At 34.8% G+C, this 13,885-nt stretch overlaps 1 protein-coding gene across 1 annotated transcript in view; it reads right to left on the bottom strand.

Moving 5' to 3' along the window:
- The window catches only part of NAA30 (N-alpha-acetyltransferase 30, NatC catalytic subunit), a 59,320-nt gene extending 50,265 nt beyond the window's left edge, over window positions 1–9,055 (bottom strand). The window contains exon 1 of the mRNA XM_056810804.1: window positions 8,908–9,055. The gene's annotated coding sequence lies outside the window, so the exon portion shown is untranslated. The remainder of the gene's footprint in view (window positions 1–8,907) is intronic.
- Window positions 9,056–13,885: the final 4,830 nt, after the last annotated feature.

Here is a 13,885-nt window from a genome sequence, read left to right as displayed (position 1 = left end):
CATTTATGTATATGTACATATATATATATGTCTGTGTATATATGTATATATATATATATAAATAATATCTTGGTAGTATATATCTACTGTTACATACATACTATCTATGTATAGATAAACACTTTAGTTTCTCAGTGCCCTTAGGCAATTATGTCCAAAGGTTACAGCTGTTGACCCATATAAATAGAGAATGGTCCCTCACCCTGAATTCCCTAGACTAATGAAATTACACCTGAATTTTCTTCTGGGGAAAAAAAAAAGCCAACCCAGATATTAAGCTTCTTGAACTAAATAAACACACAAGAATCTTGCTATAAAATTGGCATTAAAAAAAAAAGTGTCTTTGATCCTTTCCAAAGAGTCATTTTGCTTTGTCATTTTTGACATTATCATGACATTTGACATGACACAAATGACATTTGACATTGACAGTAACATTGTCACTTACTTGATCACCTAATAAGCATCTATTATGTGCCAGATACAAAGCAAAACACTGGGATATTTTTTTAATGCTCTTATCTTTTGTCTTAAAATCAATATCAAGTATCAGTTCCAAGGCAGAAGAGTGGTAAAAACTAGGCAGTGGGATTAAGTGACTTGCCCAGGGTCACACAGGTAGAAAGTGTCTGAGGCCAGGTATTTCTTCTTTTTTTTTTTAAGTGAAAAATTTCCTAGCACGGAGCTTACATTCTTGGGAGGGAGATAATATATGAGCACATACAGAATATATTCCAAATGAATGCCAAATGACTTTGAGGTGGAGGGCACTAACAACTATGGGAAATGAGATAAAGCTTTTATTAGATTGTGAGTTCTTCCTCAGATTGTGAACTCCTTGAGAGCAGGAACTGTTTTCCCCTTTCTTTGTCACTGACACTTAATGTGATGTTAGCTTCATAATGATACTTAATAAATGTTTGTTAACTCTGATTTAAATTGAGCTTTGAAAGAAACTAAGGATTATAAAAAATAGGGATGGGGTTGGAGTACATTCCAGGTGTAGGGGGACAGTTAATACCTAAAAACAGCAGATAGATGGTCAAGTAGAAATGAAATACAATAAAGTGGGCATTTACTGTCTGTTGTTGAAGGGAATAAGGTGAGGGAAAAGTTTACTCTCAGGAAAATCACACAGCTATTCCCTTATACAGAGAATCAGTATATTTCTTATAAAGAAACTAGATCTGGAATCAGGAAGGAAGATCCAAGTTCAAATCTTGCCTCAGACACTTACTAGCTGGTAATCTTGGGAAAGTTACTTGATTTCTGTTTGCTCCATTTTCCTTAAATGTAAAATGGGGATAAATAATAAAACCCATCTCCCAGGGTTGTTGTGAGGATTAAATGAGATAACATTTCAGCATAGTACTTGGCACATAATTAGTGCTATATAAATGTTAGTTATTATAACCAGTCCTTTAATAATAAAAAGAATAATAATAACTAACCAGATGTTATATAACCAGAAAACAATGCTGTTACTAAGACTAACTCATGTATTTTTTAAAAAACTCTTATCTTCTATCTTAGTATCAATTCTAAAACAGAAGAGTAGCAAGGGCTAGACAATAGGGGTTCAGAGCTTTGCCCATTGTCACACAACTAGGAATTATCTGAAGCCATATTTGAACCCAGATCCTCCTGACTCCAGACCTAGTGCTCTATCCACCATGCTACCTAGATGCCCTAAGAGTCATCTTCTTGAATTCAAATTTGACCTGAGACCCTTACTAGTCATGTGACTTTAATGATTTGCCTCAGTTTCCTCATCTGTAAAATGAGCTAGAGAAAAAAATGACAAACTATTTCAGTACCTTTACCAAGGATAATCCAATTAGGATAATGAAGAGTCAGATACCACTAAAATGACTAAATGACAGCAATGACCATTATTATTATCACCATTTTATAGTTGAAAGAAAAAATTCCAACAGGTTTGAATGACTTTCCCAGGGTCACATAGGTAATAAGTGTCCAAGGTCACATTTGAACTCTGATCTTCCTGACTTCAGGCCCAGAACTCTATTCACTGTACCAACTAATTGCCTCCACAGATGTTCATTTTGGAAAGTGCTTTAGAGGAAAAGATGATTTCTTATATTTGCAGTTTTATATTTAAAAAAAGGAGGTTTTTTTAAATTTGCTTTTATACCTGGGCTTGAGTAATGGTCTTTCCTCTAGGGAAGAGCATGGTAGGTACCAAATACATATTTGTTGAATAAATCCAATATTATGTAATAAAATGCCAAAGAGAGTTAATATGTTAGTTCTCATGAATCAATCAATAAACCATTTTTGTACTTACTAAATATTATATGTATACTCACATATATATTACTCTGCTAATTCAACTTTCCCTTATATTAAGAGAAAGTTGAATGCATTTGAAAATAACTAATACAAGAATATTTTTCCTTTGTACATTTCCATCTCTACTTTAATTTCCCCCTGAAAATGAGTTTGTTAGAATCTTTTCTGAGCATTTCCTGATATGATCAATTTAAAGATTTCTTTATTATCCTTGTATAAAGGTTTGGGAGAAAGCCCATTTCATCTGTTGTCCTTTTCATACCTTAAATGTGTCAACAAGATGATAGAATCACTATGGCATTAGCTGACTTCTATTTTTTAAAAAATGAATAGATTTAATGGAATGCACAAGAAGCTCAGTTTGGGAGCTTTCATGTAATTTGAAGGATGTCTAGCCTAGACTCACATGGCAAAACTGTTTGCAAAAACTAAGTTGCAGATGGTTCAATATAGTAAGTGCAGAATTCCTTTTTAAAACTATCTTTGAGTACACAAGGAAAGAACCACTGACTTAATTTCAAATGAATATTCAACTAAAGAAAGTCTTAACAGAGAAGAGCTAAACAGTTTGAGGAATGAAACATGGTTAGTGTACAATTGCCTATTATACAACCCAGTAGTATTTTATTAACATTTATTAACATTGATCTGTACCAATCTTGACCAAATTTGGAAGACTTAATAGACTGAGTTTACAGAATGGAGGGCAAGCATTGGGATACTACTTGGGACACTTGCTTTGGGAAATTTCAACTTCAGCTAACTCTAGTATCCTTGCCTATATAAACCACAGAAGCTCAGCTAAAGAGTCACATTGATTGCCCAGATTCAAAGAAGGGGTGATAAGGGAATAAGCATTTATAAAATGCCTACTATGTCCTGGCACTTTATAAATATAATCTCACTTGATCTTCACAATAATTCTGTGTGGTAGATGCTATTCTTGTCCCAATTTTGCAGTTGAAGACACTGAGGCAAACAGAGGGCAGATAACTTACCCAGAATCACACAGTTAGGGTCTGAAGCTAGATTTGAGGTCAGATCTAACTGACTCCAGGTCCAGCGTTCTATCCACTGTGCCATCTACTTACCTATAGGTCAGAATCACTAGCACAGTATGAGTAAAAGTCACTTTCAGAATCAGTACTAGCCACCATAGAAGCAAAGAAGTATTATTTTTTTTGCTGCAACCATGACTTAGACAGACACACTAGTGGCAAACATTCCTAAAAAGAACTCAAGTTGATGTGTTAGAAGCTGAATTCCAAAGAATCAACATGAGGAAATGAAGATGGTGCCAAGGATGGAGGTCATTCTGGATTTCAAAGCTGTTACCATCATTTGCTTATGTACCTATATCAGTGTTGGCAAACCTTTTAGAGATCTCCTGCCCAAACTGCACCTTCAAGCTACCTGTGAGCCTTCCCCCACCCCCGTTACCTCAGACAGTGGAGAGAGGAAGTACTCGCATTGGACTGCTGGGTGGAGGGGCAGGGCATGTGAAAAATGTTCTCAGGCACTGTGAAAAGGAGGAACAGAGCAGCCCCCTCTGGCACACCAAGGCATGTGTGCCACATCTTCACCAACATGGGCTTGTATCATCTGGACTCATTGAACTCTTTACAAAAATTACAATAAAAACTGAGAATGTGGCACATATGACTGTGCTGTATAGTGGATCACATTTGGGTATAACATTTTAATAATTTTTAAAGAAACAATTGAAACATTATTATTTTATAATCTATGAAATGACTAGTACTTAGTAGACTGAGTACCAAAGGCTATTTGTAACCTTGAAGTTTCCTAGGAAAGTTGCTGTCATCAAAAGTAAAGTAATGTTTAGATCCATCTACTATTGCTGAGGTATAAGCATTAAATGGGGCTAGTTCCAATTTATTTAACAAATATTGTAAGCAAAAAAACTCATGATGTCAACTGTTCTATTTGACCATGCATATTGCCTGCACAGAGGCTTACAGAAAAATAGAAGGAAAGGTAGGTCAACATTGGAAGCATACTAGCAATTGAAACTCTATCTTGAGAATGGATCTTAAGAAAATTAAATTTGATCGTTCACCAGTGCCAGATCAATGAAAAAAATCAGTTGAAACAAAGGTTCAGAAAGAGAATACTCTTATTCTCATTTCATGGATGGGATGTACAATGTGATAGAGAAGCAACTTATAGAATATACTTTACAGATTCCTGATAATTTCAAAAATAACATCAGAAGAGTATTTTATCTATGATGGAAGAACCCCCAAACCATCTTAAAGAATTATTGAGTCTAATAGGTCATATCAATCACAATTGTGTAGCAGTAATACACAAAAAAATGAGAAGATATGTGTGTGGACTATCAAACTATAAACAAAATAACTAAAATGGATTTATGTACAATCCCAATTATTCATGATGTTTTGGATTGTTTCTTAGGAATTCAGTTGTTTTCCATGTTACCTATGGCAGAGGAAAACATGGGTAAGACAATTTTCATTTATCCAGCTGATATTTTACTAATTATTGTGGATGACTAATGATATGTTGGTGGCATCCTATTTTCCCATGGCTGATGGAAAAAGCAGCTATTAGAGATATGAATTCTCTGGAAGTGTTACTTAGATGATCTCATTGTTTTTGAGAAGATACTTGAACATGAAGAGAGACTGTTGAAAATATTGGATGAGATAGAGAAGATGTGCAAAAACCTTTCAATTGGCAAATGGAAGTTTTACAAAGTCTCTGAAAAATTTGTTGTCAAATATACAAAACATATTTTATCTCATCAAGGAGTTAACTTATCAAGGAGTTAATACTGACCTAGAGAAAATAAATACGTCTTAAGTGGACAAATCCAAATAACCCAAGAGATTTAAGAACTTCTCTGGGATTTGGAGCCTATTATCATAGTTTTATAAAGAATTATGCCTCTGTTACTACATCATTTAATATTTTACTTGGGAATATATGATTTAAGAGGACCAAAAACAGGTCATGAAAAGACAATATACCCTAAATCCTTCCAAGTTATTTAGATATTGTTGGATGAGGAAATGTGAAAAATCTTCTTAAAATTTTATCATTTTATATATAGAGGCAAATATGTACACATGCATACAAATACACATACACCAGTATTGGCTTATGCATGTCAAGGTTTTTGTTCTACATACTGATGATAACTTGTAAGGCATAGAAGTTTTAGTAAATACGAACACCTAAAAGTCTGGCTGACTGTGATATTAACTGATAATCATTGAGGGAATCATAAAAATGAGGGGAATTATGAGCTATGGTACCAAAGGACCCGCTCCACCCCCAACTCTTCAGGATTTCCCATAAGAAGGGTTTACTTTTACTCCTGTAGAGGGGACATAGTAGCCACCCTCTGGGGAACTGACTTGCCAGTGTGAGATAGAGTTGGGATAGTAGTCCTAACACCTGTGCTACACATCAGAATGATCTATAGGAGTGCTATTTGGGCTCACTGAATAGCAAGTAAAAAGTAATGACTAGCAGTTCATTAAGAGGACTTTGAGAAGAGCCTGTACAGCAACTTAGGCATCTGAGCTACTATGTATAGAAACCCCACAACTTTGCCCATCACTGAGAAAGATCCAAGTTCAAACAAGAATGGGAAGATGTACTAAATCAAAAAATAACAACCTTCTTGCCTAAAACTTCATTGATGGAGGCCTCAGAGAAAAGGAATTGGTTATAAAGTCCATACAATCATTATCAAGTTCAGATGCTGTACACATACACACACACATACACAGTTGCTTTGTAATATTGAAATATATATATAAATATTTTTGACTGACTTGCAAGTATCATGTTTATGTTACTATTTTTAGTGTTGTAGTCTTCTCATTTGAAGCAGGCTTTCAAATGATGCTTTGCATTGTATTTGTATTTTATTATATTAATATGTATTTGACACACCCCAAAATCATTTGAGGCAACTAGTGGCATAGTAGAGAATGGATTGGTCTAGAGTCTGGAAGACCTGAGTTCAAGCCCAGTCTTAGATACTTAGTAGCTGTTTGACCCTGGGAAAATCACAATCTCTGTATGTCTCAGTTTCCCCAACTATAAAATAAATATAAAATCAGCGTTTTATGAACTTCAAATGAGATAATATTTATAAACGACAGTTAGCACAATTCATGGTACATAATAGGTTAGCTATATAAATGTTTATTTTCTTCTCTTCCTTATTTTTAGGGACTAGATATTTGTGGTCACAGTGAATGATGTAACACCAGATTCAATAGCATCTCCCTCAAAGACTATCTTTAAGGTGGTATTGGAAAGTAACAATTTAACTGTTATTCCAGAGAGATTGTTAACCATGATAACTAATGAAAGCACAGAAGTAAAGGACCAATAAAACTTATTTCCTGAGAGAGTTGTCTTTAGTCCTCCTCTTGCAAAGAAATACCCAGAGACCTCTTGTAAAATATTTTACTTGGAAACCTCAGAGAACAAAATGGTGGGATTATATTTCTAGAATGGAGGAAGTTAGTGGTTGTTGTGATGGTTAAAAGTGACTTTGGTTCTGGTTTTTCTCAGAACTGATACATTGTAAATATGTATTTATATTTGCTTCATTATTTGCTACATTATTAACACACAGCATTGGCATGACCTTGATGCCAGATTAGTGGGTTAGAGAGGTAGATAATACTTAATGGAAAAAAGTTTCTCTAGGTTTTTAAAAAATTATATTTACCAAATTGTGGTGGTGTATAGAACTAATTGTTTAATTGATGGGAAATATTTATCAACTTTAGTAATTAACATGGAAATATAACATATTCCTTGATTACCTTAGAACCCAGGATGAGAATTAATAAAGAACATGAAAATGAGAGAGACAGAGACTGAAAAAGCAGAGAGGTGATGTTACTTAGGCTATAGGAGAGTATGATTGACCCTAAAGCCTTGATACACAAAGATAGTTTTTGCTAAGTCATCATAAACTCTGATGGCCTTGCTTGACCATGTATTTCCAGCCCCCACTAGGAAAATGTGCAAGGGATAAAAAACAAAGCCAAAATCTTGTATGTCTTGTTTAGATAACTATTCTTTGTTATAAAGGGCTTGGTACTAAGTCATGGGAATGTCCTGCTCACTTGTTGAGAAACCTCTGAGGCAAGACTTTTGGGAAGAGAAGAGGTGGGAGCATAGTAGTATCACAGCCAAACAATTTATGTACAAATAATATATAGATAGGATAGATTGGAGATAATCAACAGAAGAAAGATATTGACATGAAGGGGGATTGAGAATCGCTTCTTTTCAAAAGGCTTTTAGCTTGGGCTTAAAGGAGGCCAAGGAAACCAGGAGGAAGAAATGAGGAGAGATAACCAACATACCAGGCATGAGAAACAGCCAGTGAAAATAGCTAGAGCTAGAGATGGAGTGTCTTATACAAGCAATAAGAACAGTGTTATTAGATCATAGACTATGTGGTGGTAAGATGTAAGAAGACTAGACAGGTAAAAGTGGGTTAGGTTATGAAGGATTTTGAACAACAAATACAAGATTCTGTATTTGATCATTGGGGGGGGGGACAGGAAGCCACTGGCAGATCTAAGATACCAGGCACAAACTCCACCTCATTGGTAATATTAAAACTTTCTCGGGATACTAAGGGTAACCTTGTTGATGGGAAATACATTTTCCCTACTCACTATAACTGTTAAATCTTCACTCAATGCTTTTTTTGTATATGAAACTAGCCACACTAATGACACTTTTGGATCTTAAACACAACCATTTAAAATAAATAATAATATTATGTATAACAATATGATAAAGCAAACATATTAATAATAAAATACTTTACAATATACTTGTAAACACAGATCTCACTACTTCACGAATATACTCACTACTTATGCTAAAGAATGGGTATACCTGGTAGAGAAACCCACAAAGAAGGAAAACTCATGTGCTTAGGATAACTCATATCTCATAGTTCTTTTATTTAGCCTTCATCTTCTTTTTTAGAATTGATACTATGCATTGATTCCAAAGCAAAAAAGTGGTAAGGACTTGGCAATTGGAATTAAATAACTTTCCCGGGGTCATACAGATGATATTTGAGGTCCCATTTGAACCCAAGACCTTTGGTTTCCAGGCCTGGTTTTCTACCCACTGAGCTGCCCAGCCATCCCCTCTTGCAGTCTTCAATGCTGTTGGTCCCTTAAAAATATGACCACAATATATATCCACATGAAACTGCTTTTCTGTTCACAGATAGATTGTTGACCCTTGACACACTTAAACTGGGAAAATCCTCTTTCCTGTTTTAACATAGCCTTTACAAACTCTTAGTTAGTTATCACCTTTAAAAGGGCATTTAGAAAGTGCTAACTCTCAATGTGAATGACAGTTCTCTTTAAGTCAGAGAATGGCAAAGCTCATCAAACTGGCCATCTTTGGGCTCACTCAGTATATGTCATATTGTCCATCTCGAATAGAGTTTAACTCTAGCTCATCAGGATATGAAAGCAGCTACAAAATCCCCTCTACTTTTCCTTCTCAAAGCAGACATAATAGCAGAAAGTAATAAGCCTTTACCTTTCTCCAACTCTAAGTCATCATCATCAACAGACCTCTTGGCCCAGAGGCGTTTAGCTGTCAATGGTGCTCTTGATCAACAATGTCAGTTATTTCCTCAACCAATCTGGAATCACTCAGCTTGAAGTCTTCTTTCAATTTACTGCTTTATTTTGTTGTTGTTGAGAGTTTTGTTAATTCATTTGTTTAAATTCCCAGATTCACTGTTAAATTAAATTGTTACATTGTTAAATAACATCATTGTTAAAATTTCCAGATATCTCTATCCCTCCCTCCCCTCCTTGCCTTAGGGAAAGCATCATTTGACAGATATATTCAGAGACTATGTCTTTCATGTTTCTATTTTTCAGTTCCTTCTCTGTAGGCAGACATTCACATATTATCCTTCGAATATTAATTCTGTATCTGTAGACAATGTTCTCTTAGTTCTATTCATTTCATCTTTTATAATTTCATGTAGATCTTTCCATGTTGTGGATGTTTATTAAAATTAACCTGTTCCATCGGGGGCAGCTAGATAGTTCGGTGGATTGAGAGTCAGGCCCAGAGATGGGAGATCTCTGATCTGATCTCAGATACTGTGAGTATACTTCCTAGTTGTGTGACCCTGGGCAAGTCATTTAGCCCCCATTGCCTAGCCCTTACCACTCTTCTTTCTCTGTCTCTATAATATTAAACTTCACCTATACATGAGGCATTATTCAACCTTGTTGACGAAGTTCTAAATCTCATTTTTCTTTCAAACTATCCAAAAGCTCATCTGAAAACTATATTTCTTCATACAAATTATGTTAGCAGTGTATACAGGGAGTTCCAAAAGTATTAGTGCATTTTTGAGCTATTAGAACACCCTATATTGAAACAAAATTCTTTTTCTATTCATCTATAAGGGCAACAATATCCCATATCTTTTGACAACTAATATAAATCCTTTCCTTTACATATAATTGTTCTTTCTGCACTTTTGGTCATTAATTATTCCTTATAAAAAGAATCTGAAAGAAGCAGTGTCCTAGGACCCAATAACATAAGGTGAACATTTATCTGTCATAGTCAGAGGACCTAGAAATTGAGTTTAAGATAGTCAAAATGCTGATTTGTTCTAAAAAGTTTTCTTATTTGATGCAAAGGAATATTAATCTTGAGAGAAGGCAGAGTCAAGATAATAGAGTGAAGACAGCATTTTTGCTAAACTTTCCTAATACATGCCCTCTACAACAACCTAAAAAAATGCTCATCTGAATTCTATAAAGGAAAGCTGAAAAGCCACAGTAAGTCATTTCTTTTCCAACTCAAGGAAACTTAGGAAGATAGAAAGAGGGGTCTATGGATATTAGAGTTGGGATAGGCAAGGAGTAAACAGATCATCAGAAGTGGTACTGACTATGGTAGCTATGGCAGCCAAGGCACCAGTAGGAGCCCAACACACAGGGATGGTAAGAAGACTGAATACCTGGGCAGAAAGAGATCCCAAGGGACCTGTTTATTAATATTGTCAGCAGAAACAAGGTTTATCTAGTCACAATGTCATCCATTATCCAGTTGTGGGTCACAGTTCTGGGGGAAGAGGAGTAGGAACAGAGGTCCAATCTGAGAAAGAACAGAGAGCAAGGGGTGATAGCCAGACCTCTGCCCAATTCCTACAACATTAGAAGCACTTACAGATTACCCAAAATAAGCTGAGAAAGCAGCAAAAGCACATAAAAGAACAGAAGCTCAGAACAAAGTCCACCCCCCACTTCCTCACACACACACACACACACACACACACAGAGGTATTCAGAGTCTAGCCTGACATGAAATCCAAAGTCATGAAGTAGACTAGAAAAATGTGCAAACAACATAAAAATAATATGGGCCTTAAAAAATAAGCATTTTGGTGACAGGGAAGCTCAAGAAACAAACTCAGAAGAAGATAATGACTTGAAAACATCTATATGCAGAGCCTCAGAGAAAGATATAGATTGTGCATTAGCCCAACAAGAATTACTAAAAAAGTTTAATGAAAGAAACTAAAAAAGATAAAAAATAACAATCAAATAAACACTAGAGGAAAAATTGGGAAAAGAAATGAAAACTATTCAAGAAAATGATGAAAAGAGAATTAACAGCCTAATAAAAGAGGCACAAAATTCTTCAGAATATAACTTCTTAAAAATTAGAATTGCAAAGAATCGAAGGATTATAATGAAAAAAATGTTTTATTTACCAGTTTATATTTGTGTGAATTTTGAATTTAACAAGGTAGGTTTTGCCAATTGAACTGTTATTTGTTAATGTTTATATAATTAAAAGGAAACATTTTAAATAGATTATAGGGAATTCCTCTTTTCATTTTCCCCTCCTTTCTAAACCCTCTCTCTCTACTCCTTAGCCAACAATTCAGTACCTTAGATAGATATATATATAAACCCTAATTGCTGTCTTTTCACCTGTGAATACACCTCCATGTATTTCACATTTTTAAAAGAATAATGAGTAAGAGGGTAGTGGTGGTAGGGCAGTGTGTGGTACATTGTAAAGCATTACCACAAATGGATTTTGTATACAGTTATGGAATGCCTTTCAAATATTTGTCTTCCATGTTTATCATAGTTGAAAGAATATGGTTGTGATAATATATGTCATTTGGGGAATACAATCTTTCTAATATTTACTCAATATAAATTATGAAAAGGTATTTTCTACTAGGGATAATTGGAAGCCCTTCACATTAATATTCATCCTTTTCACAAATTGTATCACTTTGGTGGTGATACTTCCCAATACAAATATTGAAGATTCAGACACTCTCATTCCATTCAGATGAATGCTAATGGGCTCCAAAGGCAAATGAGGAACCTTTAGGTTCTGTTTCTTTAGTGAATCTGAATGGAAAACCACACCCTTTCTAACTGTACAGAAGGATGCTTGTCTATAATATAGAAGACAGTATCTTTAAAAAGGAAAAGCTAACAAAATGGTTCCTTTATTTGGTCTAGTTGTACAAAAAATGCAGTGCAGAGCATGGACACTGGCTGTATATGTCCCTTGTTTCCAGAGGCATAGGGGTTGTTTAGGGCAATCCACAAAGTTTTTCTCCCTAATGTCCATGCCCCCTACTCTTTTAAGACTGATTCATCAAAACATCATGAACTAGAAAATGAAATTTGAAAAGCATCTTCTGCTTTATTTTCTTAAGAGTATTTTCTGAACCTTTTGCTCAAAAGAACATATAAAAGTGGGTTAATAGCTGAATTAAGCAATACCAGTCAGTTAGATATTGTTTGCAACTGCAGAGGAAGTGTCCACCTACTGTTTACCATTGTGATTGCCTCCAACATGTGTTCCATTATGTGGGAGATCTAGCAACAAAAGAAAATAAAAATCACCAGAAGTAGATGAAAAGTGCTATTGTGTTCAGAAAGAAGGGAGTTGTGCATTTTGCAAAAAAAAAAAATACACCAATTTTCCCTTTAAGGAAAAAAAAAAGCTGGGTAAGTGTAGAGTATCAGTACTGTTTTGAGAACATTCTGTGTTCTGATATGAGATATTTCTCCTAAGGTGTGCAATTACCTCTTAGAAAATTCTTGCCTTTCCTGTCCAAAGAAACCTATGTTTGACTTCACCATTCTCTGCAATTTGACATCCACTGTCATGTATTTACCTGGCATGATCCCTAGCTCAATGAACTCTATTCACATAACAAAAACATCATCCCATAAGGAGAAAGCAGGAAAAAGCAGGACATCATAAATCTTGGGTGGTTTGAACTATATCTCCAGTTGTTCATTGTGAAACTATATATTTCTGTAAAGTATACACAATGCCCATGTTCTGTTTTTAGTAATATTTTATTTTTTCTAATTACATGTAGAAATAATTTTAAATATTCATTTTTTTTTTACATTTTGAGTTCCAAAGTCTCTCCCTCCCTCTTTTCCTCCTTCCTTGAGACAGTAAGCAATTTGACATAGGTTATATATACAGTGCTCATCTCTACAGGGGATGAGCATCTTGTAAAGATACCTGGCATATCGTAGTCTATGTGTTATAATCAAAATGAACCAAATTAGTAGAATTAGTACAATAACTAGTAAAGGGGTCCTATGTACCCAGGGTGTAGCCATGGCGAGCCCTGAAGATGTGAGGGAGACTCTATAAGCATATCCTATATATAATCATTAATGTATAAACAAATGCAGCAGAAAGAATAGGTTATTACTGAGTAGATACACCTAAAATGCACATTATACTACCAAAGTTTCTGGTATTATAGAAGTGAGATCAGAAGATAAAAGCTTTCTGGAAAGAAATTTTAAAAGGATGGAGTAAAAAAACTTTGGCATTAGTAAATAAGATCAATCATACATTATCTTAATACAATGAATTGTAGCAGTTCTAATAATTTGTCTGGTGTTGGAGGTTTTCAGGTGAGCAGAGAACTAGCTAGGATAGCACCACCTTTCTTAACTCCTCCCTTCAGCCAATTTCTGTTCCCTCTTATGATGAGAGGGACAATTCCATTAGAAAAAAAAATGATAGTCAATAAATGGCAAACTTTCCTGAAGTGCCCTTCTTACCATTCTTCCTTCCCTAGTGGCAACGTTTTAACTTATTTATATGAAGTAGATAAATAATAATCTATTAAAGTTTACTTTATTAAAGCACTGTGCTAAGTGCTGAGGATTAAAAAACAGTCAAAAGACAGTTTCTGCCTACAAGAAGCTCACAATATAATGGAAAGACTGTCAAAGGAATATATATATATAGAGAGAAATAAGCTATATATCATATATATGTATGCACAAACATATATAATAGATATGAAAGAATTCTAACAGAGGAAAGGCATTAGAATTCAGAGAAGTTGGAAAGGCTTCCTGTAGGAGGTTGGATATCATGAGGTCTAGGTTTCTGTGGTTGGTTATCTTGCATATATGAAGGTCATAAAAATATTAAAAAGCAATATTAATAAGTGTCTCTCTTTTAGCAGCAG

This window comes from Monodelphis domestica, chromosome 1 (genome assembly GCF_027887165.1).
Source record: "Monodelphis domestica isolate mMonDom1 chromosome 1, mMonDom1.pri, whole genome shotgun sequence".
NCBI classification, from domain to species: Eukaryota; Metazoa; Chordata; class Mammalia; order Didelphimorphia; family Didelphidae; genus Monodelphis; species Monodelphis domestica.
Note: the sequence above shows the minus strand (reverse complement) of the source record. Positions and strands in the feature narration are given on the sequence as shown.